Here is an 18,792-nt window from a genome sequence, read left to right on the forward strand (position 1 = left end):
CGAGCCTTTTCTAGGCTTCTCCACCCCTAAAAGCTCACGGCCTCTAAGCTTCGCATGCTTCAAAGCAAAGGCCTTCTTCCAGTTGTGGATGCTTGAAACCCTTGGCTCCTGTACCACACACGAGAAACCGCAAAGGCCCAAATCACTTATACTTGATAGATTTCATATAAAAAATCGAGTTATTGCGACTGTCCTCATTGTAGCACTTACCCAATATTTCAGCATAACTTCACCAAACATTATCGCCAGACGATAAAACCACTTCTAGTTTCAAAGTTTATTCTTGTTATTGTTATTTATTATTATAATATTTTTAATTGTTCTTATATTTTTATTATTTATTAATTGTAACATATATTTAGTTATTATTTGTTTTATTTTATTGTTTCCAAAATTCGCTACCTGTATAATGCGGCTTGCGAAAACCATAACTGTCCCATAAAAAGCTCAAACAAGTTGAAACTTGGTACAAAATAGATCTGATAAATATCTCGGATAAGTTCGTCGTTCAGCTTGATACGCTATGCCTTTCAATATTATAAGGACAAAATTTCAAAAATAACTCCATTATATACAAAGCTAATGCAAAGAGTTATTCAAAATTTAGTCAGAAACTGTACTTCTAAAATAAACCATATTAATATTTCGGTTGGCCATAAAATCTTTCTATTTTTTCAGAGTGAGTTAGGAGAGCTATTTAAGGATAACGTGTAAAAACCATTTGCAAATTTTTTATTGACTTCCTCAGTATTCAAACCCATGACCTGTCGTTTAAATGTTCGTAGCCTTATCAAAAACAACGCTATGCCAAAGTCAGGTGGAAAAAGAATCTTCTAAAAATAGCAATGTTGCCATATTTGTCTTTTCATTATTCATATTTATACAATATATTACCTTAGTTTCAATGTATATTACTGGCTGTGTAAATTATACTAATTTTAATTATTTATTTATTGTTATATTTTCTATGGAGTACGATGATATTTTTTATGGTGAGGAACAACATTCTGTGATTGAATATAACTCTTATGATGATATCCAAAATTTAATTGCAAACAAAATGATCGCTGTTGTTTGTATTTGCATGAAAATCTGATGTAATGCAATTATAAACGTGAAGTTTGGTTGAGCACGAATATAATCATTTCGTTTCACGTCAAGGAACGTAACATCATGCTCGTTTGCTCCGTAGCCACTAGGGGCGGGACTATCGTGGCCATTTTTATGTCGGAGAGGGCGTTTCTCCGTTCAGTGGTTATCCAGGCGTGTTAGTGAGAGGTTACTGTCGCTCCTTATTGAAATGACTACTTCTTTTGGCGAGCTATGGATGTATGTTTTGCACGGGAAAACCTTTCGTTTCGTGTCACGCATGTTTATGATTTCCACATACTTTCAAAGTAGAATGACAGCTTTAGCAAAACATTAACAAACCATTATATAAACATCTGATCTGAACTAACAAACGTTCACATTAATGAAGAAACTGTTAGGAGAGTTTAAAACGGAAATATAAACCACAATAACATACAGCATTATATATGATAGGAAAATAACGAAACGCTTCTCTGACTTAGTAGTGTTTTATAATGATTTGTTTTCTAACTGTTCGATCAGTTTACTTATATTATTATTGATGTAAATATTCTGATATATGGCATCGTCTGGATCTATCCCTGTTTCTGCAGACTTCCTTAGTTATGAAATTTTCAGGCTCCAATTTGAAAGCTGTAAAAATGTACAGAATCAGTTCAGACTCTACTAATAGTAGCTCTGTTCACTTTAACACACTAAAAACTTCCAAAAATGCGTTGCAAAAAGACTAAAATATAGGATAAATACCTGGTAAAATACATCTACGAACTACTAATTTATTTATTAATCAATCAACCTAAAATTAATTAACTTACAACATCATTTAGTAGCAGCATTTAAAGCTCACCGGATTCTAAATTGAATTTCAGCACGGTTAGTATTAATTCCTATTCCAGTCCACAACTAGTTTCGTCCTGACAAGATTTAAAAGAGGATTAAAAGTAAATTGATTAGATCTTTTATAGTTAACAAAGCAGTAGTGTAATTTAATCTTGGAAGAAAATTCTTTCTGTCGATTTTAATTATAATCTTTTCTCAATTAGATTAGGCCTTGACTTAAATTCAATTAAAAAGTAAGTTACGTAATAACAGATTTTAATACAAATTTTATTGAAGAAACGACAAAACCATTAATTAAATTTTTGAAAGATAAATTAAACTTAAAATAATTATAAAAGTATAAAGATAAAATTAAAAAGTAAATTACGTAATAACAGATTTTAATACGAATTTTATTGTAGAAACGACAAAACCATTAATTAAATGTTTGAAAGATAAATTAAACTTAACAATTTTAAATTATGTAAACATAAGTACAATGGGTTATGGAACAACAATAGATGCTGTGTTTACAAAGCATTTAGCAAGATTTTATTCCACATTCTTTACATCTTATTTCAGTTATTATAAATCCGTAATTTTATTTTAAAAATATAATAACGATGAAAATGAAATCAGAAATCAGAAATTCTTTATTGTCAGACAGTATAACACTGCAAAATAGCGTCAACAATAATATGTAATACAGTAGTTAATTACATTCAGTGATTTTCAGAATAGCCTAATAAAATTAAATATAAAAACGTCAGATTAATTAAAATACCATTACAGTTCTTGCCCATGCTAAAATAAAATAAACTAAAGCTTACATAGGTGGCTAGTCTTAACATAAAGCTTAATATAAGCTAGTCTGACCAGAGCACTCGACAAAGTCCCTGACACTGTAGTAAGCCCGCTGTACCAAATGCCGCTTGACCTGCCTCTCAAAAGAAGGACTTGTTTTTGTTTTCATAGAGTCTGTAAGTGCATTATATAGTTTAATGCCGCTGGTTAATAAATGTCTTTCAAAAAAACTTGTTCTATGGGCAGGCATGGTAATCAAATTTGAGTGACGTAGATTGTGACGATGTTGGGAATTTTGAGATTTGAAAAAGTAGAGGATTTTGTGAACAAATGTCACGCAGTAGAAGATATAAATCGATGGGAATGTTAGAACTTTTGCCTCCCTAAAAAGCGACCTACAAGAAGTTCTACACGGGTTTCCCAAAAAACCGCTCTCAACGCCCTTTTCTGGAGTTTAAAAACGAATTTTTGTACGTACACTTCTCACATCCCCAAATGACTACAGCATATGTGAGAAAGGGGTAGTATAAGCCCATAGTAAAGCAGCCAAGGTCACTCTGGTATCAGAAAACTTTTATAGGTTTCTTATAACAAAAATCCCCGAGCTTAGTTTCCTACAAACGAGCTAAAATATGATCGTGGAAGCTTAATTTATTGTCAATCTGAACGCCTAGAAACTTTAGCGGACTTACCAGATGAAATCTTCTTCATCCCCCAAACGGAATGTAATTTGCTCCAAATGAGGACTTCTGATAGAAAAATTGATCATTTGAGTTTTTTCGTTATTTACTACGAGCTGGTTATGCTGAACCACTGCTGAATATTTTTTTTTGTGTTTCTTCAGAAGCCAGAGTCATGAGGTCCAAGTGGTTTTGGGGGGCTTTCACTGTGAGGAGGGATGTATCGTCTGCAAAAAAAAACAAATTTTTGGCATTGGGGACCCAGAAATGCAATTTGGGAGGTCATTCACAAACAAGAGGAACAGGATTGGTCCCAGTACTCTGAACCTGCGGGACTCTCTTACTACCTCTTTTGAACGAGGCTGTTCTTTGACAAGCTATAGCTGTCACAAAAAAGGAAAAAAAAGCTGAACTGATTGTGTCCTCCACGCTGTGAAATTCCATCGATGACTCTATAGCTGCCCAAAAAAGTAAGTGAAGTTTTTTTAGTACGATACAAATTTTGTGATTAACCATATCAAAGGCCTTGGTCAAGTCGAAAAACAATCCCATAGCTGAATTGCCCCGAGTCTAGAGCCTGTGTCAAAAATGAAATAACAGAGTCAACTGCGTCAGTGGTTGATTTTCCTTTAATGAAACCAAACTGACTTGCAGAGAGAACTCCGTTTTCTCGCCAGAAAAAGACAACAATCTATCCAGAAAATATTCTCTCAAATATCTTAGAAAAGGTAGTAATCAGCGAAATAGGTCTGAAGTTTACTACACACGTTCCTAGCTCCTCTCTTGTACAGAGGGTGGACTATAGCGTGTTTTTGTGAATTAGGAAAACTCACCCACTGAAAAAGATAAATTAATTAAATAAGCAAGTGGGGAAGAAATTAAATCATGGATCTGCCTGAAAAGCTTAGACGATAGTCCATTCATTTCCACAAGATGGCTTAGGTTTAAAGCAAGTATCACACGCGATACTTCTTGCTCTGTGGTGGGGGAACAAGAACAACGACTTGGTTACAGATTGTGGTGTAGTTAGTTTGTGTTGACTCGCTTAGGCCATGAGCAATATTTCCACTGGTGTCATGTATTGACCCAATAGTCGAGAAGAAGTTGTTAGACATGTTGGCAACCCTGACAGGATCCCTAACTTCATTGTCATCAGAATCAAGCAAAGTGGGGAAAACAGTATTATTTTTTTCTGGAAGGCTTGCTGTCATTAATAAAGAGTTCAAATGGTTTTTGTCTTATTTGCTGATTCAGAGATCCTACTCAGGAGTTGATCCGACTTAGACTTCCTTATTGCACTTTTATAGGAACGCCTTAATTTTCTGTATGCCAATCTGGAGGGATGTGGAGGATTCTAATTGCTGACGGAGTTATTCCGTTAAGTAAAATTCGTTTAATTCCAAACCGACATTGCTGGTATTTATAATATATATTGTAATACAAATTGATTCTTAATATTTTTATTTTCTATTCAGATTAAAAAGTCTATCTTTAAAAGAGTTAAAAAATGTTCTTAACAAGTGGTGCTTAAATGTACAAAAAAAGTTAAATGTATGGCATATGGGCAAAGATACAATGTTACAGTAGAAATACTTCCATAATAATGAGGGTTTTTATAAATATTGTTGAAAAGGGCCTTTACGTAATGGGGTTTAGCCTATATTCCAGGACCTGGGAGCCTATTTGCTCTGTACAAGCACCGAACTTAATTTTGAGTTTTTCTTCAAATCGATAGAAACATTTTCCTAAAAAAAAATTCTTAGGCGGTAGAAATCATCAAAAGAGTTTAAAATGCCAAACATACAAAGAGATCTAAAAAATGAAAAAAAATCGATTTTTTTTGTCCTAAAGTTTATAACAAAATCTTCTCTTTAAAATGATATATGGGTTATGTTTCTACTGTTTCGGGAAGTGTGAAAATAAATTGATATATTAGACTAGTTTCAAAGTTTTTTCAGCAGTTGAGTAAGCGTTTTCAGCGTAGTGTGTACTGTGCTTCAAGCTTTGTGTTGTTGCTCACCTTTATACATATATTATTTAAACACAGCTGTTATTTAAATCAGCTGTTATTGTAATTAAAACAATGAACAAATGACTATTGAACGGCACAAAAATTCCTTATTTCTGTAAATAATTTAATAACATAATTTTCTTGAAATATTGTTTAATTAGGAAATGATCATAAGGTCCTAAAATATCAGTATTGATTTAAAATATGGTTTTGGCAGGGTAGACCCTATATAAGCAATCATATATTGGCAAGGTGTTCTACAGGTGAGCTCGAAGCATAATGGTTTGGCAGAATGAGAGAAACGGTTATTTAACATGTGGGTTGCAGCTTTTACGGAGTCGTTAATTGTTCACTACAGTAGGGGTCACCAGAGAGTGCAGTTGAGGGAGGAGCCTATTTGGCGCGTGACCTTGGAGCAGCTAATGAGAACTGAGCGACGTTGCCAATTTGTTCTCCTCTATAACAGCAGGGTTCCGTGTCGGAAAGCAGTTGACGTGTTTTGCGGCAACGTCGCGTGGGCCTGTCCATTCTATTGGTAGCCGCCAACTACATTCTTTCGTGTTTCTTACTGTAGGTGATATGGGATAGGCGGGGTGACATTGGGGGGGGGGGGTGTAAAAGAAGGCGACAACCTGGGATTTCGTACAAACTGCTTACTGTTTATTGGTTGTCCCTGTTTATTCCCTACAACTCTTCAGTATTGAACGTAAGACTCCCAATTCGAGTAGATATAAATGAGTATTTAAAAATAAACTAACTTAAAATATTATATGCTGGCAGTTACCCGCGGCCTCACATGCAATTCGTCGGACTTTACACGTCTATGAGTATTTCTCATTCGAGTAACATATTTTACCCCAAGAAAATCTGCCAAAAAGTAAATATTTATGCCTATTTTAATTTACACCGGTCTTAGTATCTTTTGTTTCATTGTTGATTTTTCTTTTTTCTCGATCAAGAAGTGCGTACGCATGTTTGATAAGCCTACTTCTGTTAAAAGACAACTAAGATTTATAACAGTCTTTAAATTTATATTAAAAGTTAGATAGCAACTGTATCATTTATATCTGCATGTTTATAGTAATGACCAAACACTGCATATTCTATGTTTGCTAAAATGTATGGTGAAAAATATTTTAATTTTGTTATCTGGATATTTTCTTACTCTGTGTTCTACAACTATTGCAGAAAAGCTTGAAATAAGAAGTATAAGTTATTCTCCTCCGTAGGCTAGTGGATATAGTACAAGTTCTCTAATTGAGAGATCACGGGTTCAAATCCCGGGGAGGTTTCATCAGACAGAAATAACAGCCAAAGTGACCCAGACAGGCCAGCATGGCCAAGGGCTAAGGCTTAAAATATATAAAAAGAACTATAGTTACTGTGAAACTTACTCTATGATTTCAAAACTATAAAAGGAAACAAATTGTAAGTAGTGGTTAAATTAATTAAACATATAGTTGTGCTGTCACAAACCGATGTTTACAGAAAATAGGTGATCCCATTTAACAGGACTATAAATAATATTCCACAACTTGGGACCAAGATGAGATTTTTTGCTATTTCAGAGACAAGTGGGGCGTAGCCGAGAGGAATCTTTGAAATAAGAATAGGCCTATTTGTACTAGGCTCCATGTAACATTTCAGTACAATCGGTTGAATGGTTTACGTGAAAACAAAATGAAAAAAAATATTATTAGAAAGAATTACAATATCCAAATTGTCTCAATCTTAAACAACCCTTTCCCTTTCTAATATTTTCAATTCTGCAATAATTTTTTAGTATTACAACACGTGCAGCTCGATTAAAAAGGATTTCAACGTTTGGTTTTCCCAATGTACGATGAGCCATCACTAGATGAAGTTTCGTGGCTCTATCCAAACGTACGCAGTAGCATACCACAATAGTTGGTAGTATTCCAACACGTGCAGCTCGATTAAAATGGATTTCAACGTTTGGTTTTCCCAATGTACGATGAACCATCACTAGATGAAGTTTCGTGGCTCTATCCAAACGTACGCAGTAGCATACCACAATAGTTGGTAGTATTCCAACACGTGCAGCCCGATTAAAATGGATTTCAACGTTTGGTTTTCCCAATGTACGATGAACCATCACTAGATGAAGTTTCGTGGCTCTATCCAAACGTACGCAGTAGCATACCACAATAGTTGGTAGTATTCCAACACGTGCAACTCGATTAAAATGGATTTCAACGTTTGGTTTTCCCAATGTACGATGAACCATCACTAGATGAAGTTTCGTGGCTCTATCCAAACGTACGCAGTAGCATACCACAATAGTTGGTAGTATTCCAACACGTGCAGCCCGATTAAAATGGATTTCAACGTTTGGTTTTCCCAATGTACGATGAACCATCACTAGATGAAGTTTCGTGGCTCTATCCAAACGTACGCAGTAGCATACCACAATAGTTGGTAGTATTCCAACACGTGCAGCCCGATTAAAATGGATTTCAACGTTTGGTTTTCCCAATGTACGATGAACCATCACTAGATGAAGTTTCGTGGCTCTATCCAAACGTACGCAGTAGCATACCACAATAGTTGGTAGTATTCCAACACGTGCAGCCCGATTAAAATGGATTTCAACGTTTGGTTTTCCCAATGTACGATGAACCATCACTAGATGAAGTTTCGTGGCTCTATCCAAACGTACGCAGTAGCATACCACAATAGTTGGTAGTATTCCAACACGTGCAGCCCGATTAAAATGGATTTCAACGTTTGGTTTTCCCAATGTACGATGAACCATCACTAGATGAAGTTTCGTGGCTCTATCCAAACGTACGCAGTAGCATACCACAATAGTTGGTAGTATTCCAACACGTGCAGCTCGATTAAAATGGATTTCAACGTTTGGTTTTTCCCAATGTACGATGAACCATCACTAGATGAAGTTTCCTCTATCCAAACGTACGCAGTAGCATACCACAATAGTTGGTAGTATTCCAACACGTGCAGCTCGATTAAAATGGATTTCAACGTTTGGTTTTCCCAATGTATGATGAACCATCACTAGATGACGTTTCGTGGCTCTATCCAAACGTACGCAGTAGCATACCACAATAGTTGGTAGTATTCCAACACGTGCAACTCGATTAAAATGGATTTCAACGTTTGGTTTTCCCAATGTACGCTGAGCCACCAGATGAATCTATCCAAACGTACGCAGTAGCATACCACTATTCCAACACGTGCAGCTCGATTTCAACTACCATCACAGTTCCTCTATCCAAACGTACGCAGCAGCATACCACAATAGTTGGTAGTATTCCAACACGTGCAGCCCGATTAAAATGGATTTCAACGTTTGGTTTTCCCAATGTACGATGAACCATCACTAGATGAAGTTTCGTGGCTCTATCCAAACGTACGCAGTAGCATACCACAATAGTTGGTAGTGTTGCCAACAAGTACAATATATAGACGTAAAATGTCATGTTTTATTATCCACCCAGGAATTTTCCGGTGAATAAGATTAAATTTGTCCGAAACGACGAGCGTTCTCTTTCTCTGCGCAAGTTTCGCGCTCCTTAATACAACATAAACAACCACCTTTAATTAGAAATTGCACGTGTATAATTTTCTAGTATTTGTATGAGAATAAAAGTCCTATCAAACCTTAATTAACGTTATGTTTTATGCAGTCTTCCCAGAAATTTGTACCTACTTTAAACAAGTAAAAGTATTCCCAAAACTCATAACAGTATTCATAAAATTCTTAAAAATAATCACCAAAATCGTAAACATATTAACGGAAGATATACGTTTGGGCGCAAAATGTACAACGTTGGTATTAATGAAAATGTACCAGCTTCGTTTATAGAGTCGATTGACAAGTGTACACGTACTCACTCGTAAATGCAGTTAAAAAAATTTAGCTTTTTGTAATACTCCATTCTCTAAAGAAATTAGAAATAAATTTTGGCAAACTGAAAATATTGCTGTTACGTCTCCATAAATTTTACGAAACTGCAATTTATATTTTTTTGTAAATTACAACTTGGAGACACCGATAAGAAAAATAACTACTGATGAATCGGTAATACGCCAGACAACGTCTGTAAATAAGGACTTGAAAGTTATACTTGATGGGAAGAAATGTTTCATGAGAAATGTTATGGTAATGAGTGTTGACGGGGGGGAGTTAGGGGGGAGGGGAATGGGTAGCAGACAGACGATGAGGGTGAGACAGGTAGGTTAACGTACTGTCTCGCTTGCACGGATCAATAACCACTACTGCTAATGTAATGAGTTCTTTTTCGAGTTCCCTTTCATTGAAATGTTTCAGTTCAGTAATTGAGCCAAGGGGGCTGCTCGGAGTCTATCCCCCCTCCCAGCACCACACGGATTGTTCTAGTCCGATACTGAGATGCCCCCCTCCCCACCACTAACAATTCGTGACGTGACATCTTTATCTTTCGGGTTCATTATATCTCACAAATAGCATTTTTTCTTCCATCCTTTTAAAGGTCGTGCTAGTCTTTAGTAAGTTAACAGAGTCTTCTTAATCTTTAGAAAGAAAAAAGCATTGCCTTTTGGGTAAATTTGGGATTTTAATAACCTTAACTCTCTATTGGGCAGTAAATCAAAAAGGTGTCTTGTTTGGCCGATTTTAGAATTTCTGAAGCACCGGTTTCTTAAATATTGTGAGCAGCCTACATAGAAACGGAGGGAAAATGAAAATAAGAATGAAAGGAAACAAATTATAGAAAGGGCGCTAGAGTAACATACTTATCCTTCTAATTAAAAAACCCTTACACTGACTCCTTTAAGTGGCGTAGTTGGACGGGCTACCTCACCCCTATTGGTCCTTCGCCTCTCGTTATTTTGAAAAAGGAAAGTCTGACCTTCAATTAGCCATGTGTTGCCCGTTCCTCAAGACTAGAAATCTGCGCAGTAAATTTGTAGATTAGAGGAAGACAAGATGGACAATACTGATAACAAGTGCACTGGATCAGACAGGATTTGACACGTGTTATCTCTAACTCAAATCTAAAGCCTTACATCTTAGAACTTGCAGCCATGAGCTTTCCCAAAAACTGATATTAAATTGCTATGGTAATAGACAGGATTTAGCTCGTGTTATCTCTAACTCAAATCTAAAGCCTTACATCTTAGGCCTTGCTGCCATGAGCTTTCCCAAAAACTGACATTAAATTGCTATGGTAATAGACAGGATTTGACTCGTGTTATGTCTAACTCAAATCTAAAGCCTTACATCTTAGGCCTTGCAGCCATGAGCTTTCCCAAAAACTGACATTAAATTGCTATGGTAATAGACAGGATTTTGCTCGTGTTATCTCTAACTCAAATCTAAAGCCTTACATCTTAGGCCTTGCTGCCATGAGCTTTCCCAAAAACTGATATTAAATTGCTATGGTAATAGAGAGGATTTGACTCGTGTTATCTCTAACTCAAATCTAAAGCCTTACATCTTAGGCCTTGCTGCCATGAGCTTTCCCAAAAACTGATATTAAATTGCTATGGTAATAGACAGGATTTAGCTCGTGTTATCTCTAACTCAAATCTAAAGCCTTACATCTTAGGCCTTGCTGCCATGAGCTTTCCCAAAAACTGACATTAAATTGCTATGGTAATAGACAGGATTTTGCTCGTGTTATCTCTAACTCAAATCTAAAGCCTTACATCTTAGGCCTTGCAGCCATGAGCTTTCCCAAAAACTGACATTAAATTGCTATGGTAATAGACAGGATTTTGCTCGTGTTATCTCTAACTCAAATCTAAAGCCTTACATCTTAGGCCTTGCAGCCATGAGCTTTCCCAAAAACTGACATTAAATTGCTATGGTAATAGACAGGATTTGACTCGTGTTATCTCTAACTCAAATCTAAAGCCTTACATCTTAGGCCTTGCTGCCATGAGCTTTCCCAAAAACTGATATTAAATTGCTATGGTAATAGACAGGATTTGACACGTGTTATCTCTAACTCAAATCTAAAGCCTTACATCTTAGGCCTTGCAGCCATGAGCTTTCCCAAAAACTGACATTAAATTGCTATGGTAATAGACAGGATTTTGCTCGTGTTATCTCTAACTCAAATCTAAAGCCTTACATCTTAGGCCTTGCTGCCATGAGCTTTCCCAAAAACTGAAATTAAATTGCTATGGTAATAGACAGGATTTTGCTCGTGTTATCTCTAACTCAAATCTAAAGCCTTACATCTTAGGCCTTGCAGCCATGAGCTTTCCCAAAAACTGACATTAAATTGCTATGGTAATAGACAGGATTTTGCTCGTGTTATCTCTAACTCAAATCTAAAGCCTTACATCTTAGGCCTTGCAGCCATGAGCTTTCCCAAAAACTGACATTAAATTGCTATGGTAATAGACAGGATTTGACACGTGTTATCTCTAACTCAAATCTAAAGCCTTACATCTTAGGCCTTGCAGCCATGAGCTTTCCCAAAAACTGACATTAAATTGCTATGGTAATAGACAGGATTTTGACACGTGTTATCTCTAACTCAAATCTAAAGCCTTACATCTTAGGCCTTGCAGCCATGAGCTTTCCCAAAAACTGACATTAAATTGCTATGGTAATAGACAGGATTTTGCTCGTGTTATCTCTAACTCAAATCTAAAGCCTTACATCTTAGGCCTTGCAGCCATGAGCTTTCCCAAAAACTGAAATTAAATTGCTATGGTAATAGACAGGATTTGACACGTGTTATCTCTAACTCAAATCTAAAGCCTTACATCTTAGGCCTTGCAGCCATGAGCTTTCCCAAAAACTGAAATTAAATTGCTATGGTAATAGACAGGATTTGGCTCGTGTTATCTCTAACTCAAATCTAAAGCCTTACATCTTAGGCCTTGCTGCCATGAGCTTTCCCAAAAACTGAAATTAAATTGCTATGGTAATAGACAGGATTTAGCTCGTGTTATCTCTAACTCAAATCTAAAGCCTTACATCTTAGGCCTTGCTGCCATGAGCTTTCCCAAAAACTGATATTAAATTGCTATGGTAATAGACAGGATTTGACACGTGTTATCTCTAACTCAAATCTAAAGCCTTACATCTTAGGCCTTGCAGCCATGAGCTTTCCCAAAAACTGACATTAAATTGCTATGGTAATAGACAGGATTTTGCTCGTGTTATCTCTAACTCAAATCTAAAGCCTTACATCTTAGGCCTTGCAGCCATGAGCTTTCCCAAAAACTGAAATTAAATTGCTATGGTAATAGACAGGATTTTGCTCGTGTTATCTCTAACTCAAATCTAAAGCCTTACATCTTAGGCCTTGCTGCCATGAGCTTTCCCAAAAACTGATATTAAATTGCTATGGTAATAGACAGGATTTTGCTCGTGTTATCTCTAACTCAAATCTAAAGCCTTACATCTTAGGCCTTGCAGCCATGAGCTTTCCCAAAAACTGACATTAAATTGCTATGGTAATAGACAGGATTTAGCTCGTGTTATCTCTAACTCAAATCTAAAGCCTTACATCTTAGGCCTTGCTGCCATGAGCTTTCCCAAAAACTGACATTAAATTGCTATGGTAATAGACAGGATTTGACTCGTGTTATCTCTAACTCAAATCTAAAGCCTTACATCTTAGGCCTTGCAGCCATGAGCTTTCCCAAAAACTGACATTAAATTGCTATGGTAATAGACAGGATTTTGCTCGTGTTATCTCTAACTCAAATCTAAAGCCTTACATCTTAGGCCTTGCTGCCATGAGCTTTCCCAAAAACTGACATTAAATTGCTATGGTAATAGACAGGATTTAGCTCGTGTTATCTCTAACTCAAATCTAAAGCCTTACATCTTAGGCCTTGCTGCCATGAGCTTTCCCAAAAACTGACATTAAATTGCTATGGTAATAGACAGGATTTTGCTCGTGTTATCTCTAACTCAAATCTAAAGCCTTACATCTTAGGCCTTGCAGCCATGAGCTTTCCCAAAAACTGAAATTAAATTGCTATGGTAATAGACAGGATTTGGCTCGTGTTATCTCTAACTCAAATCTAAAGCCTTACATCTTAGGCCTTGCAGCCATGAGCTTTCCCAAAAACTGAAATTAAATTGCTATGGTAATAGACAGGATTTGACACGTGTTATCTCTAACTCAAATCTAAAGCCTTACATCTTAGGCCTTGCAGCCATGAGCTTTCCCAAAAACTGAAATTAAATTGCTATGGTAATAGACAGGATTTGACACGTGTTATCTCTAACTCAAATCTAAAGCCTTACATCTTAGGCCTTGCTGCCATGAGCTTTCCCAAAAACTGACATTAAATTGCTATGGTAATAGACAGGATTTAGCTCGTGTTATCTCTAACTCAAATCTAAAGCCTTACATCTTAGGCCTTGCAGCCATGAGCTTTCCCAAAAACTGACATTAAATTGCTATGGTAATAGACAGGATTTAGCTCGTGTTATCTCTAACTCAAATCTAAAGCCTTACATCTTAGGCCTTGCTGCCATGAGCTTTCCCAAAAACTGACATTAAATTGCTATGGTAATAGACAGGATTTTAGCTCGTGTTATCTCTAACTCAAATCTAAAGCCTTACATCTTAGGCCTTGCAGCCATGAGCTTTCCCAAAAACTGACATTAAATTGCTATGGTAATAGACAGGATTTGATCGTGTTATCTCTAACTCAAATCTAAAGCCTTACATCTTAGGCCTTGCTGCCATGAGCTTTCCCAAAAACTGATATTAAATTGCTATGGTAATAGACAGGATTTGACACGTGTTATCTCTAACTCAAATCTAAAGCCTTACATCTTAGGCCTTGCAGCCATGAGCTTTCCCAAAAACTGACATTAAATTGCTATGGTAATAGACAGGATTTTGCTCGTGTTATCTCTAACTCAAATCTAAAGCCTTACATCTTAGGCCTTGCTGCCATGAGCTTTCCCAAAAACTGACATTAAATTGCTATGGTAATAGACAGGATTTTGCTCGTGTTATCTCTAACTCAAATCTAAAGCCTTACATCTTAGGCCTTGCAGCCATGAGCTTTCCCAAAAACTGACATTAAATTGCTATGGTAATAGACAGGATTTTGCTCGTGTTATCTCTAACTCAAATCTAAAGCCTTACATCTTAGGCCTTGCTGCCATGAGCTTTCCCAAAAACTGACATTAAATTGCTATGGTAATAGACAGGATTTAGCTCGTGTTATCTCTAACTCAAATCTAAAGCCTTACATCTTAGGCCTTGCTGCCATGAGCTTTCCCAAAAACTGACATTAAATTGCTATGGTAATAGACAGGATTTTGACACGTGTTATCTCTAACTCAAATCTAAAGCCTTACATCTTAGGCCTTGCAGCCATGAGCTTTCCCAAAAACTGACATTAAATTGCTATGGTAATAGACAGGATTTTGACACGTGTTATCTCTAACTCAAATCTAAAGCCTTACATCTTAGGCCTTGCAGCCATGAGCTTTCCCAAAAACTGATATTAAATTGCTATGGTAATAGACAGGATTTTGACACGTGTTATCTCTAACTCAAATCTAAAGCCTTACATCTTAGAACTTGCAGCCATGAGCTTTCCCAAAAACTGATATTAAATTGCTATGGTAATAGACAGGATTTGACACGTGTTATCTCTAACTCAAATCTAAAGCCTTACATCTTAGAACTTGCAGCCATGAGCTTTCCCAAAAACTGACATTAAATTGCTATGGTAATAGACAGGATTTGACATGTGTTATCTCTAACTCAAATCTAAAGCCTTACATCTTAGAACTTGCAGCCATGAGCTTTCCCAAAAACCGACATTAAATTGCTATGGTAATAGACAGGATTTGGATTGTGTTATCTCTAACTCAAATCTAAAGCCTTACATCTTAAACCTTGTGGCCACAGGCTTTCCAAAAACTGACATGAAATTGCTATTGGGGCAGGTTCAAAGTGAACATTTATCTGCTTTTTTTCAAATATTCAACAAGTAAGATTGTTGTTATATGTATATTTAGATTTTTTTTTTGGGGGGGGGAGTGCGTTGGGGGAGGTCTATTCACCTTATCTAAGCTCCAAATGGTTATACCAATGGTGTGAAGTGTGCCATAGAAAAAAGTACATCTAGTACAGATAGGATTTGAACCTACGATATCCTGTATTACTGGAGGTTTATACCGTAAATTAGTCACCCCGGCTCAATTCTTACAATAGTATTAATTTAAATGTGTTTTACTTTTCATCAATAAATGCATCAAAAGTCAATTTAGCGATTAAAACTTTATAAAAAGGTTTATACCCACGCTAGCCTCGTGTTTAATAAGACCTTATGTAGACCCAAAGTAAAGAAACAAAATTATACAGCCTACCGATTAACTTGTTACAATCAAGTAAAATCAGGGCTGCCAAAAGAGTCTCATTAAAATACGGAAACTGCTGAGTTTGCAAGTGTCTGATTAAAAGACAGACGCCGAGTGTGGTATTCGTCGTTCCCACTAATAAAACTAACTAGATTTCGTTACTATTTATTATCTTTCACATGTGTTTTAACTTAAATGTATGTAGTTGAAATTTGTATCCAGAATTTTCACACATATTTTCTCCTTGAGCAGTACAATTTAGTTATATTCGTATATCACTGTTTCCTGTGTACATTGGATGTTGGGAGAGGAACTTTTGTTTGTGAATAAAATACAGGGTGTCAATTAAGTCTGGAACCTCTTTTTTAATTTTTTAACAAAAACAGATTTTGTTGCAATTAATTAAACGAGCTAATGGACTACTAAACTGTTCAAATCTTTTACTGCTTTCGGCAGGAATAATTTCGGCCGAAAACGCGATAGATTAAGTAACAAACAAAATTTATTTAATCTAAAATTGTAAATTTTATTTGCTTGTATTGTTCAAGACTAAAATATTTATATTTATTGGGGAAAGATTAGAACTTACCATGATCCTTTCTGAAATTAAACCTTAATCTCACATTTAACTTGACATATGCATTTTTGTCGTATGTTTAAATACAGTGCAGTATAAATTGTGAAACTTTAATAAGTACCATTGGCAATAGTGTATAATGGTTTTTTTATTTACTCACACACATTTTTTAGATACAGTCTTAAAAATACATTAAAAATAATTTGGTGTTAAAATCGATAAGCTACAAAGTCTAAATACAATTGTACAGTATGATAACTTCCATAAGTATACAGCAGACATATATAATTTAAATAAAGAAAGTATACTTTACTCTTCTTACAAAATAATGAAATTTTCCATGGTACAATGAACAGAAATTTAATTTAAAATTATTATGTTATGTTTTTTCCGTATAATATCAAGTTTGAAATTACATTAAATGGGCGTGGTTTACAAAAACAATAACAAAATTCAAAATTTTAAATTGGAAAATTTATAATTAATGTTATGATATTCCATAATTGACTTTTCGAGTAAGAAGTTTATAACCTCAGGAACAGCGCAAAAGCTGTGTATATATCAGGCCTATGCGATGATTTCATTTTGTGTTTTGTGTACTCAACTTTTTTACGTTTTGTTCTTTTACGACAAGAATCTTAGAAAATTGCACCTAGTCCTATAATGACCTTTGCGCCGCTCCCGGAGTGACAAGATATTCTGGATGGGTAAGGTTGAGGGTAGGGGACGCCTCCTGTCAAGATTCATGAGGAAAACTTTAGGGCACTAATCTTAAGTCCTGTTTCCTCGGAAGAAGGACAAGCCAGCTCTGAACCAGCCTCTCCAGTCAAAATAGGCAGGGGGTGGCACACTCTTATGTCTCTTAGGGAACGAACCCTACCAAAGTCATCTCCCGCTGTAGACTGAACCTATCGAACTTACCCTTGCACCCCAGAATCTCGACATTTGCGGTTAGTGATGTGTCGCTTCTGGAAATCTATATGGTTGCCCAGATTTAAGTGACACATTGGTTTTTGCTGTACCCAGTGTGGGTTCAACTGGAAGGTATACACCAGCCAGAAGTGAACCCTTTGGGGAAGCGAACTTTTTTACGTTACATTGGAACAAGAGTCATGTCCGACACATTTGTAAATGTCGAGAGCATTGTAGGTTTACTAGCTTTTTATTTTATTACCAGACATTATGTTATTTTAAAAATTAAACAAACAGGATTTATTCTTCTTCTCTCTTCGAAAAATTGGCATATGCTTGAATCATATACATGAATTGAATATTGCTTATTGAATAAACGTTTTCAGAATTTGGTTGATTTCAGATAAAGAAATTGTGTGTTTCATATCTTGTCAGCAAAGAAAGCCATTTTGGTAATAGATCTCGGTTTTACTTGCGAGTAGAATGTGAGACTAGATTCAATTGCGTACCAAAATATCAGTTTCAAAGAATATTGAACAATACCTTCATCGTGCTACAAGTATAAATAATTAAGAATAACGGTAAACAATGATCGAAATTTACCGATGGTACATTTTCAACTCTCACCTTCTGTATAGACAAAAAGATAAAACTCATAAAAATATTATTGATTTAATTGCTGGATGTCATAAAAATTAACCACCTATTCGTTGTTTAACGTTACTAGTATATCGTTTTATGTCGTTTTCATTTAACAGTACTGCACTAAAGTAAAATACAGAACCACAAAATACTCATGTATTAACAAAGATTATAAAAAGAGGTTTTAAGGTTGGAACTAAAAATTATGATTAATGTCTATGCAAAGTTACACCATAAATTGACTTACAGTGGTGTATTTAACATCTCATTGTTACATCACTAATTAACTATCATGCATATTGAAGTTTCCATCCTGTCATTTTCATAATATTATATAGTTACACCATATGGTATATTGACTTGCAGCTGGCGTATTTAACATCTCATTGTTACATCACTAATTAACTATCATGCATATGGAAGTTTGTCATTGTCATAATGTTGTAAAGTTACACCATATGGTATATTGACTTACAGCTGGTGTATTTAACATCTCATTGTTACATCACTAATTCTCTCATTCATATGGAAGTTTCCTCCCTGTCATTGTCATGATGTTGTAAAATTACACCATATGGTATATTGACTTGCAGCTGGTGCATTTAACATCTCACTGTTACATCACTAATTAACTATCATGCATATGGAAGTTTGTCATTGTCATATTGTTGTACAGTTACACCATACGGTATGTTGACTTGCAGGCTGGTGTATTTTAACATCTCATTGTTTACATCACTAATTAACTACCATGCATATGGAAGTTTGTCATTATCATAATGTTGTAAAGATACACCATATGGTATATTGACTTGCAGGTGGTGTATTTAACATCTCACTGTTACATCACTAATTAACTATCATGCATATGGAAGTTTGTCATTGTCATATTGTACAGTTACACCATACGGTATGTTGACTTGCAGCTGGT

The 18,792-nt window shown here is 35.7% G+C and overlaps 1 protein-coding gene across 1 annotated transcript in view; it reads left to right on the forward strand.

Moving 5' to 3' along the window:
* Nucleotides 1-18,792, forward strand: part of LOC124360958 (high-affinity choline transporter 1-like) — a 138,377-nt gene that overhangs the window by 23,269 nt on the left and 96,316 nt on the right. The gene's annotated exons all lie outside the window — the stretch shown is intronic.

The sequence above is a fragment of the Homalodisca vitripennis genome, chromosome 4 (assembly GCF_021130785.1).
Source record: "Homalodisca vitripennis isolate AUS2020 chromosome 4, UT_GWSS_2.1, whole genome shotgun sequence".
NCBI classification, from domain to species: domain Eukaryota; kingdom Metazoa; phylum Arthropoda; class Insecta; order Hemiptera; family Cicadellidae; genus Homalodisca; species Homalodisca vitripennis.